The sequence below is a fragment of the Sinocyclocheilus grahami genome, unplaced genomic scaffold, assembly GCF_001515645.1.
Source record: "Sinocyclocheilus grahami isolate Dianchi unplaced genomic scaffold, SAMN03320097.WGS_v1.1 scaffold829.1, whole genome shotgun sequence".
NCBI lineage: Eukaryota > Metazoa > Chordata > Actinopteri > Cypriniformes > Cyprinidae > Sinocyclocheilus > Sinocyclocheilus grahami.
The window spans coordinates 76,302-97,820 of record NW_015506008.1 but is presented as its reverse complement, the minus strand read 5'-3'; the positions used below and the strand labels follow the sequence as shown (position 1 = coordinate 97,820).

General features: G+C 37.2%; 1 protein-coding gene across 1 annotated transcript in view; it reads right to left on the bottom strand.

Moving 5' to 3' along the window:
- Positions 1 to 21,519, bottom strand: part of LOC107562597 (adhesion G protein-coupled receptor L3-like) — a 112,742-nt gene that overhangs the window by 79,384 nt on the left and 11,839 nt on the right. The window lies entirely within an intron of this gene.

The following is a 21,519-nucleotide window of genomic DNA, read 5'->3' as shown; positions in this document are numbered from 1 at the left end:
AGCAAAGAGAATGTTAATGTTACAGCTAAAGGTCACTTTTGTTGCACACAGTGTTACAATTAAAAATAACCGGAAATCAAAAGTGACCCTGTTTATTTTCTTAATAAATGTCACTGGTGTTCCCGTGCAAAAGATGCATCCTTGCACATTATTCAAAAATTGTTTATTTTTATAATCGCTTATCAAATAGTAATAATGTTCTTCTTTCCAAACCAACTGAGAACATTCAGCACAGGACGTGTTCTTGTGTTCAAAGACAGCTAGATGGACAGCAACAGAAGAAAACAGAACGCAAAGATCTCAAGCAGCGTCAAGTATGACCAACTTTTAACTTCATATGTGGCGCTCATGGTCCAAAAGACTTCTATTAGCATGTGTGCATAGTCCAACAATTAACAAAATACTACAGATAAACACAAAAGCACGTTGTCTTGTGTTTGTACCTCTGACAAACTGCGGACTGTTGGCCAGTGACAGGTTTATGTAATATATTCTGTGCGACCAGTGTTAAATGAGTTGTGAATGTTGTCATGTTGTCAATAACCATCAAATGTTAAACAGAGAATATTTCTGAAATTAAGGAACATTTTTAAAAAACAAATCAGTTTTGCAGCTCAAAAAGCAGAGAAACTGATCCAGCTGAACCCAGATGTAATGATCACTCGTATCTCTTGACAGTCTAGCAGGTCTCTGAATCATGTCTGTGTAATGAAGTCGATGACGCTGAAAAACGAATCCATAATATTTAATAGAGATTATTGACTGTTGTGGGTGTTTGACCATGCAACCATTTAATCATCTGACAAAAAAAGAAAACGTGTGGGTGTTTCTTTAACTTCGGGCACTTTTAATGCGCCTAGAGTTTAACTTTGTTTTTTAGAGATTTAAAAAAATTATGTCACACATGAAAATCATATTAAAAGTGCCTTGAAATTCCATAATTGTTTCAGCTAAGTTTTTATCTATACCAATTTTGTTTTATTATTGTTGCAGACTTTCAATCTTAAACTATGAAATCCATTACAAAATATACATTATAGCACTATGATGACCTAAGCAAATATAACTTACAGAACAGTATCATTTCGAATCAAGCAAGCAATTTTGGCAAAATATACATGAAGTGTAAAAATATTATTGTGTCTACTTAGGAAACACAAATGCTAGCTTTGTCAACCTTTTTCTAAAAACGAATAATAATAATAACAATAATTTCCGCCACACTGCTATTAAACACAATAAATAATATAAGATGTGTTGAAAATTACATTGTGTTAAAAATGTACTCTGTTGGACATATTACAAAAAAAATCGAGTGTTGAAAGTGTATTTTAGGGCAGTTTACTTTCTAAACGTCCACATATATCCGAAGTGCCCATAGCAGTGCAATGTGTAACAGAGGCATGACAGCATAGGATATAAATCCTGTAACAATACTCTTGAGAATTGCGCAGCTAATGCCTCCTACAGCAGCTTAATGCATCTGTCCTCTTTCCCTCTCCCACACACACACACACAGAGATAGTTATATATGGCCTACCTTCTCTGAACATCTTTACCTTATTAAAAATAAAGCACTATACAGCCACTGTCTCATTAAACTTACATAAACACTCAACAATGCCACTCAGTCATTAGAAACACACAATCGCACACTCTGTCTTCCTCCGAATGCACATAAACACACACACAAAGCTCTCTTTCTTTGTCTGAGTGATTGATGGCTGCTTAACTAAAGTGAACAGAAGGGTTTCGAGCAGATGCCCCACATTATAAACCGGGAGTCCAGGACATATGGAAAAATGCCCACAGTACCAGTAAAGAGCATGTGTGTGCATGTGTGATCAAATGACCATGCAATCATTCTACCAGCAGAGTCCTGGTCAAATGAGTGTGTGTCTTAGATCTATGACTTTCAACTACGCAGCAAGGAAACTCATGTTTATGTTAAACAGTCAGTCAGTCTGCCAGTCACTCAGGTGTACAGTATATGCACATATGCGAGTGTGTATGTGTAAAAAAGACACACAATTCCACTTTACTTCAAATAATGATGCTTGCTTAGATATTTTAAGGTGATCAGTTTGCATGCTTTTTTAAAGGAATAGTCTACCCATAAATGAGAGTTCTGTCATCAGTTATTCACCCTCATGTCAATCCAAACCTGTGTGACTTCTGTGGAAAGCAAAAGATATTTTGAAAAACATTTTACATGATATTACGTTGCTTCTTGCATATTTCATGGCATTTTCAAAGTGAAATGTCCAATGAGTGGCACTAAAAAGCGCATTCAAATTTCTCTGAAACAAATAAAGTAGCCAACATTTTACTACACTGGTTTATGCACATATCTCTGCAGTTCAGAAATGAAATGTCACGTTTGAAAAAAGTACCCCCTAAACCACAAACATTTTCTGAAGGAACCATGCTTGTTTGTACATGGTTTTGAGCTCTAATGAGGAATAGAGCAGCTTAAATAAACATTGGTTACACTTTACTTGAAGGGGTGTGCATAAGACTGACATGACACCTTCATAATCATGACATGACACATGTCATGTATATGAAGGTTTTTTTATGCATGTTTATGACAACTGTCATTACATGTCATTCGCTCAGTTATGTAATTTTTAATGCAAAGATGACATTGTTTGAGATGTCGTTGTTATGGGCTATGGTTAGGGGTAAGGGTAGGGGTAGGGTTAGGTTAGGGTTAGGTCAAATAATGTAATATTTGCATTAAAAATGACATAACTGAGCGAACATGCATAAAACCTCCTTCATATTCATGACATGTGTCATGTCATGATTATGAAGGTGTCATGTCAGTCTTATGCACACCCCTTCAAGTAAAGTGTTACCTAAACATTATTCAAAATTTATCTTTTGTGGAACACAAGGCGAATATTAATTATGACAGAATTTTCATTTTTGGGTGAACTCTCTCTTTTAAGTAATTAATTTTCATTTTACATTGCAGAATATGTTCATGCTTCTAGTCAGTTTCCTCAATTATTTCATTGTTTAGCATGATCCATTTGACCATATGCTAATCTTAATCACTTAATGACCTAATTAGCTACTTCAGCATAACCAATGTGTGGTCACTCTAGTATGTATAATGCTGATTAATCAGTGGGCATCTGAGGGTGACTGTCAGGGGTTCCGCTATTCACTCAATAGCTTTTCAGTTCCTTAAAGAGCCCATGATGTATGCATTCACGCCAAGAGTACCAGATATAACTAACCCTAACCCTAACCCTAACATAATCTAACATTGTTATTTTTTAGAGATTACAAACTTCAGCCATCATTTTGGATCCTTTGGAAGAAAATACAGAGTGGCAGGTGATGCACGCTAGGGACGCGCAAAACTATGAATTTTAACAAATATGTAAAAGTAGTGGGTGGGTTGCCTGAATGACTAGCTGACTCTAATTGGTTTTAAGGATAATCTGTATAATTAGGCTGGTTTCAGATTAACCTGTCACCAACAGGACACGTTTCTTTGGGGGTGTTTACATCAGTAATTGCAATGATTATCTTGCATTCAAAAACAGCTGGACGGAAAATGACAGAATGCAGGGGACTTGAGACGACTTTTTAAAAGTTGACATAGCATCTTAAAAATGCAATGCTCATACTAAGACACTGGCCAAAGACGTACGCTTGAATGTGTGTGACTGTAGCAGCGGTGCTTTAAAAAGGAGAAATTAAAAGATGCAGCTTCTCCAAGAGAGTTTTACAGTGCAAACTGACTCACAGGTAAAGCACTATGAATTCCCAATCGCGTTTTTAGGGGTCAGTCTTTAGTTATATACACTAACCTTCAAAAGATTGTGGTCAGTATTTATTTATTTATTCATTTTTTAATGTATACTTTTATTCAGCAAGGATGCATTTAACTGGTCAAAAGTGACAAAGACAAAATATTTTACTTCAAATAAATGCTATTCTTTTGAACTTTCTATCAAATAATCTTGAAAAAAATGTTTCTCGAGCAATAAATCATCATATCAGAATGATTTCTGAAGACTGAAGAGTAATGATGCTGAAAATTCAGCTTTGCATCACAGTAATAAATTACAACATTTATTTAGATTGTAATGATACAGCATTTTACAATATTACTGTTTTTATAGCATTTTTGAGCAAATATATGCAGCCTTTGTGAGCATAAGCAACTTCTTTCGAAATCATTAAAATATTTTAGACTCCAAACTTCTGATGGTACTGTTTATGACGTATTAATCGTGCATGTCCATTTCCACTATTTTATATTTAAATGACTTTTTCCATCATCTAATGCTCATTTAAATTCATTTTCAAGAATACTAAGAATAACTCATCCAAAGTCAATACCCATTTTTCATTAATTATTTAGACAAAATAGCATATCATTTTAATACTGGCTATTTATCAGTTATTAACAATAACTTAAAAATAATTGGCTTATATTGTGATAAAGTTCAGCACACTGTTGCACGCTAATTAAAGCACTGCAGCAGCAAAAAAAAACAAGAAATAAAACTACATGCACTGGTCAACTTGTACGTTTTTGGACAATTAGATCATCATGACTCTAATACACACAGTCAGGAAGTGACTTCCCCTTATTTTACTCTCATACTAAGTAGTTAAGTGTTCAAAAACAATCTATCCGACTTCATTATCTCACCACGACTGAGCAGATAAGGTATCTGAACACTGAATAGGTGGCGTTGGTGTGTAAATGTGGGCAGCCATGCATTAATATACACCTCCCTGTGTTGCCAAGCATTTTTCCAGATTAGTCTCAATAAAAGCATTTACTCTACAGGGGCAGGAAGTTTTGACACGTAAATGTTACAGTTTGTTTTCATAGTTCGAGAAACTCTTTTATATCAAAAGTTCATGGACTTCTTTAAATGCTTGGGTTGTCTTTCTTTAAATGATATGCCACTTAGTGTGACGTGTTGTTATTTAATGCAATGCTGAATTTCAAGTGTGGCTGAAGTGTGTGAATACTCGCGGGGGCCGCTGTCGATGGATCCACATTTGATTGAGACCGACAAGTAAAGTCAGCCAATTTGAACTTCCTGTAAGAGTGCGGTAGACTGCGTTACTGTACGTGCTGATATGAGATCCCTCCTGCAACACACGCGCTTTGCTGTCACTCTCGTTCTCTCTCCGATTATCTATAATGCCATATGGCAGTTTTTGACTCGATTGTGCTGCAGGGTGCCGTACATACTTGGTAGAGTTTGGCTATAAATTATGGCACAGAAATGCTTCCATGCCTCAGTCTCGTTCTGGCAATTTCTGTCTGGCATGGCATGACCTTACGAGCTCCCATCAACCCCTGCAGCTCTGTGTGGCCAGTAATGAGAGCAGCAACCTCGCTCTCTCTCTAAATGAGAGTCTGCCTGAACCCTCAAATCAGGGAGTCTCACAGTAATGACACACAATTAGAAAGACACGACCATGTATTCCCCCACCATCTCCCTCTCTCCGTTCCTTCTTGTGTCTCTTCCTATCTCAATCACTCCATCTCTCCTTTTTTTATACCTCATGTTCCTCCTAGTGCACTTTTGCTGGCATGTAGAGAGTGGAAAAAACAACTGACCTCTATTTATGTTTCCCTCTTCACTATAAGGGAACAAATAACTTAAGCTTCAATGTCACGTGGTTGATGGACATTTGGTCAAATACATACTCATTTCACCAGGAATTGCAAACCCATAAGACATTTGTTCATCTTCGGAACAGAAATTATGATATTTCTAATATTCTATCATTGTTTTTGTCCATCCATTGACATTCCACACAACCCAAATTTTTAAGTTTCAAAAAGTTCATAAAAGAAATGTAATATAATCCATATTAACTGAGTGATTTAATTTAGTATCTTCTGAGGATTTAACTTGGGCTTTTATTTACATATAAACATTGATCAATGCACATACATACAGTACAATAAAACACATCAAATATACCATGCTTGCTTGATGATTCTTGCACATCTTTCTTTCGTGTTTCGAAGATGAAGGAAATTCGTATAGGTTTGCAATGACATGAGGTGAGTAAATGTACAAAATTTTAATTTTAGGGTGAACCAACCCTTTAAGACACAACAATTAAAGCTTCAACATTTCTTTTTAATCTAATTATATTTTTATATCAACTGATATTGGATATTTAATTGTGCATGTTCATTTCTATTTTTAAATTTAAATCACAATTGCATTATCTAATGCTTACTCAAAGGTGATGTTTAAAAACACTAATAATTTAATGAAATGCTTAAAATGTAATGTTTAAAAATAAACATTGAAATTCACTTGTAGAATTTAAAACAAAACGTTTTAGAAGTGTTTTATCTTTATTTGGACAAAAGAGTAATGAATTTTAATGCTGGCCATTTATCACTATTTTATTAACATTAAAATAATTATCAATTTATAAGTATGGACTCGATTTCTCATATCATTGCATCCCTACTTTTTCTAATTCTGGATGTTTTAGACTGGAATCTATGTTTCTGAATGCCCTTCAGCGACTGCCCTTTAGTTTAAAGGCGCAACTGAGGTTTAAAAGAACTTCTTACAACTGAACACCTTGCTGTTTGTGGTGTATGACTGAGAATTCAGAGAAGGAATTCAAAGGGGTTTTGCGGTTCACATCCCCCTCGAGTTCACAGGATTTGTAGTTCATGCAGGATAGTTCAAACTGGCCTGCACGGTCGAGCTCGTTCAGCTGGATGCTGTAGTTTCAGCCAGATGGTCTCTGGTTTGGCGTTTCGTTGCCAATAACATGTCATCACAGGGCCACTGAATGGGCCAATCATAGTTCAGCTGGCCCCACCCCTAGCCCCACCCATCCTCTCTCTCTCTTTCTCTCTCTCACTAAAGAGCAGAAGAACTTTAAAGGGAGTTTTGATTTATAATGATGGTGCGGATGACTTTTTGCTCTGATAGAGTGCATGTTTATGAAACTCTTTCAGAGCCTCAAAGAGTCATAAATCTTTATTCATTTTCCCCATGTTTCAATAATTCAGAATTCAGCATGCTGAAATCACTATTAATCTCGAATGCACACACACACACACACACACAAACATTGAGTGTGCTGAGTTCCTCTATAGCCTTTGCTCATAATAGATTCTGTGTCTGTCTCTGGCTCACTCTTCATACTGCCAATACAACTGAGTCTCTCTGATTTATCTTTTATTATGTCCCACAATCTACTTCTAAAGCACTCCACTTGCTCTCTCTCTCTATTTCTTACACACACACACACACACACACACACAAAAGCCACATTCATGTGCCCACAGATTCTTGCCGTTCCTCATACACTCATGCACAAACACATAAAATAACAAACCGAATCGCTGATAAAAGACTATGGCAACGTCTGTGCATAACAATACAAGCACATATACAATCTTGCATGAATGCATAATGCATACGCTGTACAGACAAATGTAAAATGTGCTTTCTACAATGCAGAAGGAATATAATGAACTTGTTTTTTGATTTGTCTTTAAAAACTGTAATTAAAATACTGCAACATGGCATACAATTTTATGGCACTTTAGTGAGATGAGACATATATGTACTTTGAAAATGAATGAAAATTAGGCTTTGAGGGACTGAAATCCATTCACTCCTGATTGAAAATGTAAATGTAAGTGTGCATTTTTATCTGGAGGACATTATTTTCTCATCTGCTATATGGCTATAAAACTTTGTCAGATGTTAGAATGACATTCAATAGATGTTTTTGATACATTATGATACTTTTTCCAACTTTTAAGCAGTTTTCTATTGCAGCCGTTGCAGCTTGTTCTCTTTTTGTGAAGGTCACGTTACAATGCCCTAATCATTTTTAGTTTTGCTTTTCAAATGCCTTTTATGTCAAACTCTATTTCTTCAACCCTTGTTCCTGATCCAGACTTTCAATCTTTTTAAAAAAAACATCAAAAATTGCAATTAAATCGGTAAGACTAGAATACACAGAGAGTGACATAAACATAAACTAATTCATTAATCATTTTTAGTTTTGCTTTTCAAATGCCTTTTATGTCAAACTCTATTTCTTCAACCCTTGTTCCTGATCCAGACTTTCAATCTTTTTAAAAAAACATCAAAAATTGCAATTAAATCGGTAAGACTAGAATACACAGAGAGTGACATAAACATAAACTAATTCAATATGTATTATGAGAAAACTAATTAACACTCATTATAGCTCTTGTGGAGTCCTTTTCATCACATCCAACTATCAAGTTTTTCAAAAGGTAATGTACTAAGCTGCCAAGGAAAGGAAAGTGTCAGTATATGAAATATGGGACATGGGACTTGTGAATAAAACAAAGAATAAATAATCTAACTTTTTTTGTTGTGTGACATTTCTCATTAATCTATCATTTCATCAAATTATGCAAAATCAGTTTTACTAATTGTGTATTTCAGACACATAAAATGCTGGCTATGAAATTAGACATTTCCCACCACAATGTCATTTTTAAAATGTCATTATTAAAATGCAATTTCCACCACAGAATGCTACTAAACAATGCATCTGATGAATGTTAATCATCCAGCCAATGAAACAATTTCCAGTCAACAAAGAAAAATGCAGGATGAAGCTATAGTTTTATCTCTTCTTTTCTATCAGATTGCAAAACAGCCTTATTTGTGCGCTCACTGTTGAAGTGTTTTGTCCTGATTTGCTGGGTACTTCAGTGGGCAGAGTGGGGCACCGGCACAGTCCTGTCACTCTACATTCATCTAGAGTCAGCTACAGGCTAAACTCTACTTCAGCCAGTGACTCACACGGATAGAATTGGGTGTACAGAGACGCAGGGGCTTATACAGTAGTATTGTGGACAAATTCCAAAGGAATAGCATAGCTTCAGGATTTGAAAGGCTTCAGTCTGCATCTCAAGGCTAATGTGGATTAAAGCTATGGTTTGTAGGATAACTTTGCTAACATGGCCAAAGGTTAAGGTAGTATCAGCTGCTTTGTGCCATGGTAAAAGCCTTTAGAAAGTGATCTCTGATAGCTCACTGAGAAGATCAGCTGGCCTTGTTGAACTCGAGCAAAGTGTAAATCATTCATGAATACACAAACAATTTACACACAAATGTGCTCTAGTTTGGTTTTATGGATAGGCCCAATGTGCGCGTTGTCATCTGGAATCTCATCTGCAATGTTCCCTGATGTTAAAACAACATTCAGCAGATGTTAATTCACAAATTTAGAATTTATTTAAGCTCACTCTTGATTATCAGATTTTTTTTTTGTACAGAAAATTATGCTTAAAGTGGAACACAATGCTAATTATTCAGTACTACTTATCCAAGTACCCAGGGCCGACGCGTGCCTATAGGCAAACTAGGCAGCTGCCTAGGGCAGAAGCTCAGTCAGGGCAGTAAAAAGAAGAGAGAGTTCATTTTTATTCCCTTCATTTGGAATTATTGCACTCATTACAACAAGTTATCACCCCATTGGTCTAATTCTAATTTAACTTTCCTTCACATGATAAGGGTATCATGTCATAAAATATTTTATATACAACTACATTTGTATTTAACGGGAGCTCAATTAAATTAAATTAAAACATTCTAAGTTACTAATTATAACCCTTTCTTTTCCACAGTTATTCATACACCAAATAAATTATACTGTATCTACACAGAAAGCGAGCAAAGAACATAGGCCTATACTTTATCAGAGAACATTATTAATGACTTCAGGCTAGTGCGAGTTAAAGCACTCTCACACACTGTGAAATGAATCTCTTACATTGTACGTACATCTGCACTTTGTTGTTTATGATGAGAGAATTCGCGATTGAGATGATAGAGTGCAGAATTCAGTCAGCGAGCGTGTGCACTCAACAAAACTCCTGCATTTCAGCGATGGCTAATCTGAACGCCTCTGGTTGGTCACTGCGTTCATAAAATCAACAGAATCGTGTGTGCTTGGTTATAATGCGAAACACTCTAAAAAAGTGTAAAAAGAAATATGATGCAACATGAGCATATCTAAATTTAATGCTGCAATCAACACTTTTTATTTCATTTTCATTTTATTCATGTCCCCCGCAATAGTTTAATTGCACAGGGGCACTTTTGTCCAGTTTGGTGGCATTTTTGCCCCAAGCTCCCGTTATTTCCAAGACCCGTGGCCAGGGAAAGGCTAAGCCTATGGGAGGAGAAGTCATGTGGCTCACCTTATTGAATGCATAATATTTATATGTGCCATATATTAATATTCATCAGTGTTGGGGAAAGTTACTTTTAAAAGTAATGCATTACAATATTGCGTTACTCCATAAAAAAGTAACTAATTACGTTACTTAGTTACTTTTTATGGAAAGTAATGCATTACGTTACTTTTGCGCTAATTTTTAAATCTGGACAGGGCTTGCTTGTTTGTTTTTAAAATAAAAAAGTTATATTTTTGGCAAATATAAAAGCCTTTTCACACCAAAAGTGAAATGAATAAGCCTCAGGCTGAAGGGAAAGTACAGTAGAATGCACTTCAGCACACTTCAGCAATATATTATGAGTAATTTGTGCTTATTAGTACGGTTGAACTGGATCATCGAAGGTCAGAAGCAAAGACATTGGTTAATAGAATGGGATTAAATACATAAAGGATATTTGTGTTGTTTAACATTTAATTATTGCAGGTTTGCATCATATTCTGAGTTGCATCATTTTTATTCATTTTGAGGAATACTGAATCTGTGGGTGGGTTTTTTTTTTGTGAGTGAGATGAATGAATGCATATTCACATTTGTTTTAGAACTAGAGTAACATCTGATTTTTTCTCAACATGGCGACAGGAGAGCTGTTAATCAATAAATTGGAAAAAAAAAAGTAACTTGTGTTACTTATTTGAAAAAGTAACTCAGATATTCTTTTGTAAATTAAAAAGTAATGCGTTACTTTACTAGTTACTTGAAAAAAATAATCTGATTACGTAACTCGCGTTACTTGTAATGCGTTACCCCCAACACTGTTCATAACCAATATGAATAGCTGTGCATGCGCAAGCGACGAGTATACTTGGGCTGTACGAGCACGGCTTGCACCACTTTCCGTGTGTCTCCCAATGGAAATTAACTGACTTGTGCTTTCCGCGTCCTGAACAGCCTTTATGTTGAGCTGCCCACCAGGAATTCACCCGGATCCTCCGAAGGCCTCCCCCGGCTTGTACATTTACTTATTAAATAATAGCCTATAATACAGAATTTGCATTTGCAGCAGTGGTTGCGTGCTGTTTTTATTTTTAAAAAATTTATGTCGCAGTATGAAAAAATAAGAAAACTGATGTATACTTATGAAATGCTCATGTATGCTTTTATTTTAGTGCAATTGTATCAATAAACAAAATCTCCAGTCTTCCACGTGCATCTTAAAGATCATGTTTAATTTGTGACTGTGAAGTGGGGGCGATACGACAGTGTTTTGTGCAGGCCCTGCAAGTACCATAGTATAACCATAACTGTACCATAGTGCCACCTCTTCTAAATGATGATTTCAGGTTTCTACCCTGTTCTTTTTCTGCCAACGTGTGATCTAGCTCTCTAGTTATGCAATGCTAAAAGTGCTCAATATGCTCAGCCTGATTCAGCATGATGGAGCTGATAATTAAGGCCATTTCATTAATTATTCAAGATGAATATCCGCTATTGTGGATTTGGGTGAAGTGGTGAAATATTTACGTGTTTTCTCCTCCAGTTCACTAATATTTTGTATTCACACTGTATGATGGAGAGAGAGAGAAAGAGAGAGACAAAAGATGGGTATGAAATCTAAAAAATGTTGTCTTCGCAGGCAGTATGATGGTAGGAAGGCAACCATGTATGTCTACGTCCAGTGTTCACATAACATTCTGCCTACTCCATCTGGTCGTTTCTGAGTAGAACTGTGTCCAAAATCACTTACTGTTCCCTATATAGTGCACCATGTGGGATGATGGAAGTTCATTCTTTATATAATTCATTCTTCTATTCCTATAATGCCTACAGATTTACAGTGTACAGACGATAATTTACCTGTAGGTCAAGCATTCATGTTAGTCTAATCAGTTAATGTTTTATCATGATTTAGCGATAGATAAGGACTCTGTGTGGCATGTAAATAAATCTGCCCCTGTCCGTTTCTCCTCTATGAGTGCAGAAATACTGCACAACATGCATAGACATTTTTTCAAGACAATAAGAAAATAAAAATAATAATAATAATAATGTGTGCTTCTGATACGTTAATTCTTATTTTATTTATTTAAAAAAATATTTATTTTTAATTATATGCACAAATATTAAACTTGACAGACATCATACCATCCATGAAACCTCAAAGTTGACATATCATATGTGTGCTTCTGATACGTTAATTCTTATTTTATTTATTTAAAAAAAGATTTATTTTTAATTATATGCACAAATATTAAACTTGACAGACATCATACCATCCATGAAACCTCAAAGTTGACATATCATATATATATATATACAGTACAGCTGCAGATTGAAGAGATTATTATCATCATTATTTAAATGTTATGGGACAAAGTTGACAGAGCACTCTCTGGTTAACTACATCAGATTTTTTTTTGTTCACTCTGTCTGTATGTAGTGCACTAGGCGGAGTGACCGATTTCAGATGTATACTGCCACAATACTGTGTGTGCGGTTTGATAGTTGGTGGAAGAATCTGGAAATAATAAAAATGGTGTTTGAAGAAGTGGATGAAAGGAGTAAATAAAATGTATAAATAATTCTTCCATCAAGAAATGAGCACCAGCGCTAAATATTTGCTTGGTTATCACTAAAGCTCACATTTGACACAGAGTAAGATGCATGGCTTCATACACCAACACTGCCTGTGAAGTCACTGACAACACTGCCTCAAGCCCAAAGTGTGCTTCAGTTTTTAAGCGTGCCGTATACAGCCGAATACATAGCATCATATTTGCTGGGAGTGAAGAAAGGCTCTAAAGTAAACACTGTACAGAAAGCCCTTCTATGGAAATGGTTTGGGCATGCTTTATGCAAATGACTAACCTCGGGCACACAAACGCTCATTTAGAATACTACAAATTCATTAACATTAGAACGAGGTTAGGAACAAATTCATTTGCGTACGCACGTGTTGTGAATTAGATGGAAATGTTTGGTGAGAGGTTCTCCTGTGCGTATAAATACAAATAATCCACTTGATTATTAGTGAATGAGACCAAATGTCTTTGCAATCTTTTAAACTGGAGCTGTGAGTATCTATACTCGTCAGCGCAGCAGTCAGTTGTTAGCTGAGAGGCTGCATCTTTCAAAGGCTGTATTCCAAGACTGAATGCGTCCCATTTCAAAAGCGGCCTCGAAATGTGTCATTGTTGCCACAAAAGATACAACTAATGGACACTTCGCAGCCTAGTCTATCCCAAGATCAGTACTGGGCAGATTACTTGCAAATTGTAGTCCATTGCTGATTCCAAATTGCATGACAAAATTTTTTTGTAGAGAAAATGCCGGATTACACTTAAATATTAGCATTGGGTTTCAACTTACTTGGATATCTAACGATACAAATGTTAAAAAAATAAAACACTTTAAAGCGGTTCAAATGTTGACATATCTTGCTAACATGCAATTTTGAATGAATGAATGAGGCATTTATAATAGATTTTATAGATTCTATTTAACAACCTTCACAGTCTCCGGTAGTTTGTTGTTGGCCAATCATTTCCATTTGTTTTTCGACAGTCAACAGTCCGCAGTGTTGCTACCTTGTGGAAAAACTAATTAGTGCAAAAATATGAGCGTACACAGTATGCATGCTTAGAAAATTCTGGCTGCACATGTACTGTGACAAAGATTAAATTTACATCACGTGCACTGTACTCTAGTGTATGCATGATACCAAAGTATACTTGAGGTTTAAAGTTGCCATGAAACTGAAGAAATGGCTAATCTTCTCCTCTATATTGTGAGTACATCCAAGTGTAACAGATGAAAGAAAAAAATGTAGAGCATCTATTAGCTGTTGCACTCAACAACAAAGGCTGATGAATGCTAGCATGCAGGGATGGATTATTAGAGAAGACATTCAAAATAACATAAATAGCATGCATTTTAAAAATACAGTAAATACGGTGCATTTTCATTTCATGCTGACTTTAAGTTTAAATCCTGCAGTAAAATATATAAAGATGCATTGAAGAGGGTGAGAGAGAAGGAAGGAGAAGGAAAACACCCTTTCAGGAGCGTAAATATAACACTGCTTTGCTCCTCCTGCAAGTGGGGCTGTACAGTGTCAAAAGTTGGGCAGCATCTGTGCACCACTCAACCTCACACATACATGGCTCAAAGACCGTTAGAGCAAAAGCAGCATCCGTGTGATGAAATATTCAATGCTGCCGCTGTTTGAGTGTGCAGACAGAGCCCAATGCTACGCTAAATTATGCATCCCACACACACACAATCACTAGCCTAGCACTTAACAAAGACATTCTTAAAATATGAGTAAGTATATAAGTATAGAAGGGTGTGGTTGAACATATGGAAGACATAGCAGACTATAAAATAGCATATGGTGCTTACAACAGGCATTATGGAGCTAGAGCTATAGCTTTTGTTATCGAATGTGCTCCATTTGTTTTACAGACTCCCTCTGTTCGTCTCTAATCAGGTTGTTTTTCTGTTGGTGAGCAGTTATTGTTAATAGTGTGTCGCTCCCTCCTGGAATTAAACAAGTCCAAATGCAGCTCTACCCAAGAGCCCTGCTACTAACAGCAAATACTCTCATAGTCCCTCAGCAGGGTGTGTGTGTGTGTGTGTGTGTGTGTGTGTGTGTGTGTGTGTGTGTGTGTGTGTTTAAGTGTGAACTTGACTTTATGTACTCCATGTCAGAATGGATGTTTGTCTTGGAGAGCTCAATTCTGTGAGGTTTCGCTTATCAATGGCTGAAAACCTCTGAGAGTTGGGGGAAAAAGGAGAAAAGGAAGCGAATTACCAAGGTACGACGCGTGCAAGTGGACATTTAAGGTGGTTATACAATTAAACACTGCAACACAGTCATGAGAATACACATTCGAGCTCACGCACACACTGTGTAGTCTGTCTCCACTTTTTGTGTCTCAAAGGAATGGCAGTCGCTCGGCCTCATTGTTTTGGCAGTGTGTGTGAGTGTGTGAGTGTGTGAGTGTGTGTGTGTGTGTGTGTGTGTGTGTGTTGTTTTGGGCACAAAAGCTTCTGCACCCCTGGCAGAGACAACTAATGGAACACAATAGGACTACTTTAGCATTTAGCTCAGTGGCCTGTGAAGACAGAGGTTCTGACAGCCCGTGTGTGAGAGAGAGAGAGAGAGAGAGAGAGAGAGAGTGTGTGTGTGTGTGTGTGTGTGTGTGTACGGAGAAGTTGGAAACACCTGCTACTCATTTAATAGTGAAAGATGCATCCTGCCTTTCAAATGCCATTTTCTCACTCTGAAACACACATTTACTCAGCTTCCACTGGTTTCACAGCATAGCAAACAGCAAGTTATATACTTATATAATTCAAATGTCAAATGATACACGGATGTAAAAATGGTAACATGCAGCTATTATCTCAAGGAGCTGTTAACAAATATAGTTTAAGTGTAACCTGAATGTAGCCAGGTTCATTTAGTTCATTTAGATATTATCACAAAAGCACTTTTTTATGTTGCATGGGGAAAAAAAATGTAATAAAAGTTTTGTTTTGTTCTTTATGAAGTTTGACATGCTGAATTCAAAAATCACATTACTTTATGTGTATCATTAACAATGTTCATGAAAACTAAAAAAATGCTGACAACTTATTCAAGCTAACCTGTTATTACTAAAAAAAATGACATGCTACATGCATAATACTGAGCTAACAACAACAGTTTGACATAAACAGTTAAAAAGAGTCGTGCAAAACTTCAGAAGTGTACGCTGGATGATTTGTGTCTGTTATGACTGGAATGTTCCACAAAGCACTAGAATATTACAGAATGTTACAGAAACTTCTAGAATGTTCCCGTCCTTGCAAAATGCAAAATGCAAAATTAGTACAAAAACTTATCTGTACACTAAAGTGAGCATGTAACATGTTCACGTTGAAGGGCACTGCGAATGGCATAGGGAATAAGGGAACATCGATACATCACTTTACGCCCAGTGGAGAGGAAAAATTACCCACCAGTCATTGTGCATCACTTCAGCACTTAAAGAAGTTTGAATAAAATAAACATGATGAACAGGAGATGAAGCTCCAGCATTATTATTAAGTTTAATTAGTCCCAGGTTCATTTGTGCACAGTTGTTCAAGGGTGTAACGTGCACGAGATGCAACAGTTACAATGCAACTATTGTGATTATGATTAGGCTTATATGTTACATAAACGTATGGTAATTTGGTCACATTTTAGTTTTGGGACCAATTCTCACTATTAACTAACTATTAACTCTGACTTTAGCCTCAATAAACTCCTAACGTGCTGCTTATTAACAGTTAGTATAGTAGTTGTTAAGTTTAGGTATGGGGTCGTATTAAGGGATCTAAAAAATGTTCATGCAGAATAAAGCATTAATATGTGCTTTATAAGTACTAATAAACAGCTAATTCGCTAGTCATATGCATGCTAATAAACAACTAGTTAATAATGAGAATTGGTCCCAACATTAAAGTGTTACCCTAGTTTATATTATATTCATTTACCTCAGACTTCTCTAATATGCACAAGTCAAGTTTTGTCTGTGTTTGATGATGTTGCATGGTGTTCCAAATGAACGCATTTCATCAAGTGAACTTCAACTAATATTCCCTGCTCGGGGAATAGGGAGCAGTGAACACTGCATAGGGACCCTGAGAATCGGAACGCAGCTCATGTTAAAAATAGTAAGACTTTCAAAAAAGTGTATTCTGTTCCTTTTTGCACTCGGTCTAACTGGTTTAAATGCAGGAATGCATCTTATATAAACGCACATCGGATCTGGGTCAGGTGAAACTGAAACCAGACGAATTATACAGGGCTTCCTTAAGAATAATAGTCGTTCAGGCAACAGCGTAGTCGATGGTGAAAATATGTTGTTTTAGCAGAGCACTAATTGAGCGGTCTGATGTGAAAGTGTCTCGCTCAAGGGCACTGCGCTAACTAAACAGGTCTGCGATCTCTCTTTCCTTTACTGTGTCACTAAATCCCAGGATTGAACCTTCAAGCTTTTGTTACCAGCTCTGATCTTTAACCATTATCCCACCACCACTCCGGAGGGAGGAAAGGTGAAAACATGAAAGCCTGCAGATTAAGTCATTGTAAAGCACTGCATTGAAAGTGGGCGGATGCTGATTCAAGGTTTTTTTTTGGAGCGCTACACATAACCACACAACTACCTTCCCGTTTAAAGGCAGTCAGTTAGGAAGACATCCATTTGTTGTCTGTTCAATAGTTTACATGTCTTTAGAGCCACGTTTGAAAAGTTGGTTATTACATACACACACAGACATCTGAAGAGAATTCGGCTTCATAACAATCCACAGAGCTTTTGTTTAATGGCGTCTTTCGGTGTGTAATGGGTTTAAAATGCAGGTGTCTGTGCGCATGTGTTCAGAAGACAGTGATAAATAAGGCTCCACTTCTTGAATGTCATTCTAACACAAAATATTGTTTGAAATAAACATGTTTTTTCTGTTCATTATGGAAGCCCGTTTTCTGCCACTAAATAAAAAATAAAAAAAGGTTATTGTGACTTTTTATCTCACAATTTAGACTTTTTTCCCCCGCAATTGTGCCTTTCGCAGAATTGCGTGATATATACTCGCAATTGCGAGAAATAAAGTCAGAATTGCGAGTTTATATCTCGCAATTCTGCCTTTTTCTCACTATTTCGACTTTACTGTATATATCTCACAGTTCTGACTTCATGACTCACAATTGACCCTTGACGGGGAGTTTGACTGACAGGCGATCTGACCAATCATAACGCTGAATCTTCCATTTTTTTCTGACAAACCAGACAGAAGAGTATTAACGTTGGTGGACTTGTACTTGAAAAATGGTGTGTATTGTAATGGTGTCTTTCCATGGTTGAAACAAGATACCTTCTGATGTTCATTCATGTTTATTTTGTGCTATAACTAATAAAGAGGAAGAGATGATCGGTTCACGTGCCGCTTGAACTGAGATGCGACAGTGATCTGTCACGACACATTAAAGAGCCAGAAAATGCTATTTATTGTTTGAATATCATACAAAATGACAGAATTTGAAAGCTGAGACTTTAGTAACCTGCTCTGTCTTGTCTGTCGGCACGTCGTCCGTGTCCTCTTTGCAAAGCGATGTATTTTTCATCGCTTGAGAACATGATGTGTGGCGTGAGAGCGCTTGTCGGACATAGCAACAGTAACTACATTGTATGTATGCATGTATGTGTAACTCTTTGCAAAGGGACAATTGTGAGTTTATATCCCACAATTGTTTTCGTAACAGGCAACTGCGAGTTTATATCATGCAATTCTGAGGGGGAAAAAAGTTTGAATCGTGAGATAAAAAGTCGAAATTACCTGTTTTATGTTTTTTATTCAGTAGCTGAAATAGGCTTCCGTAGTTCACAGCATTATCATTCATTATACATTATACTTTTTATTTTTTCACTCCGATACCCCGATACCGATACCGATATTAGGGAGTAAAAAAAGGCCTAATATCAATATATCGGCCGATATTCTTTGTGTATATTATAGTACAGTACCAGTCAAAAGTTTGGACACTTTCCCATTCGAGGGTCCAAACATTTGACTGGTACTATATATAGAATACAGTATATACATAAACAGAATATATATACATAAACACATTTTTTTAAATGATCACTCAAATGTGGTGATCAAACACTTATAATGACGTGACAAAGATACGTAATGGAGGCAGGGCATTTAACAATTTAACAATAAACTTTATTATCTAAAATGAGTCTGACATCAGTGCACTGAACAGTAAAGTTGAAGTTTATTCAACTTTAATTAAATTCAATTCCATTCAACTTTATTCCTTTGAAGTTTATTTCACTTCGGAACATTCATTCACGGATTTGCGCTACTGTCTTCACACACAGACGAAACTTACTAGAGAAGTGTCAAGTGTGACATAATATACCTCTGTAAATCAATACAATATAAATTTACGTCTCGCGCACTTTAATGCCCTTTGATTGTAACGTGTATTTTCCCTTGGAACTGGAATCATGGCAGAATTTCATGAGAAGTCCACTTCGCAGGGCACTTACGGTCGAATAAGACAATGCTTGAATGCTGCGGCCTGAACAAGAGACCTCCTTACGGAAGTGAAAGTGTTGACTGGTGTCACTATCTCGCGAACGCGCCGGCGGACCTCCACCAAATTTGGGGGATCCCTTCAGCTCGAGGAGCCCTCTCGAACGCCTCCCTCCACACGTCGGTAGCCCCTCGGGATCGCTTGATCGCAAATTTAACCACCCGTAACTCCCGAACCCTGGGGGCTATCGACGCGGGGGTGGTCTCATTCGTAAGCAAGCCTCTAGACGTACACTTGATTCGTGTTCGAGAGGGTTCCTCGAGCTGAAGGGATCCCCCAAATTTGGTGCGGATTCGCCGCGCCGTTATGGAGATATGGCCATTCAAAGTTTCAATGGTTTTCCATAGACTTAAGCTTTAAAGTGTTTCATCCAGGTCGCCAGTAGCAAACAATGGAGCGCGCTCTGCTGGACAAACTACGTAATTCATCATTTCAAGCATTTTATCTGCGTTATATGTTCTGTAAAAAAAATGTAATATCGGCAGCATATTCGCCGATACCGATATATCGGGGACAGGCTCATATCGGCCGATAATATCGGCAAACCGATATATCGGTCGGGCTCTAATGTTGACAGTGCCATCCGTGTCAGGAAGTGTGGGGAAGGGGGGCGGGAGCGACATCATGCTCCACCATTATAAGGTGAATTGCATCGCTGCCACCCAAACATCCTTTACACCCAGTTTCTGATATCCAAACCCTCATTCTGACAAAATAACACCGCATATGTCCTCTATTCCCATCCGTCTATCCTCTCATCGCTCTCTCTCACGATGGGTGGTCATATTTCTCGCTCTGTTTCGAACTCTCTCCCTCTGTAATTGGGTGTATTACGGGACTGTAGGCAATGAGCATCACGGACACGGCTCAATGCGCATAGAAAGAGAGAGGGAGAGGAAGAGACAGAGCAAAATGCTACAGAAGCTTCAGGCAATAACAAGAAGAGATTGCGGAGGAGAAAGACTGTGCTTTGTCCGAGAAGAGAGGAGAGGAAAGGAGAGGAGGAATGACAGCCGTGAGAGCGAGACATAATATAGAGATGAAGCACTACAGGATCATGAGGAGAGAATTATTGCGTCTTTTTGGACCCAAAATGGACACCGTTGGGAAAAAAAATCTGCAATTTGCAATTTTTTCAGGAGCTTTACAATAATCCCAACAGAATCAACCTGAGTTACTCACCACAGAAAGACTAAACCTGAGCCAGACTTAAATAAATCAGGCTGAACTGTGTCAGCCACAGGATATAAGTTAATATTACTTGTCGTGTGTCCGTGTGTGCGTTCATGATATACGCTACAACAGTGCATCCAGTTCCCTCAAGCGTAAAATTAAAGAGTCATATCCTGGAAACAGCATGAACGTGACACACATTGGTACGCACACACACACACACACACACACACGCATCCCTGACACGGTAGAACTAATGGGGGCGTCGGTCCTTTGGTAACCAGTCAGCTGTGTGTAACCGTGACAATAAGGCCAAGACACCTTGATTTCACCGCTTCATTATGTCACACATAATACCTGACCTTCAATACGCTGCACACAGACGCACAGAAACAGATAATACACCACAGACGGCCAATTAGGATACAAGGGACGGGACCACAAGGGTCAATGACATAATGCTTTTCTGTTGATTGTCCTGTACTGTATATACATTTATATAGATATATATGTGACCCTGGAGCACAAAAGCAGTCTTAAGTCGCTGGGGTATATTTGTAGCAATAGCCAAAAAAACATTGTATGGGTCAAAATTATTTATTTTTCTTTTATGCCAAAAATCATTAGGACATTAAGTAAAGATCATGTTCCATGAAGATATTTTGTAAATTTTCTCCTGTAAATATAACAAAACTTAATGTTTGATTAGTAATATGCATTGCTAAGATCTTCATTTGGACAACTTTAAAGATGATTTTCTCAATATTTAGATTTTTTTGCACCCTCAGATTCCAGATTTTTAAATAGTTGTATCTCAGCCAAATATTGTCGTATCCTAACAAACCATACATCAATGAAAGCTTATTTATTCAGCTTTGAGATGGTGTAAAAACATTTTTAAAAATGTACCCTTATGACTGGTTTTGTGGTCCAGGGTCACACACAAACACACACACACTGACACACACACACACACACACACACACACACACACACACACATATATATATAT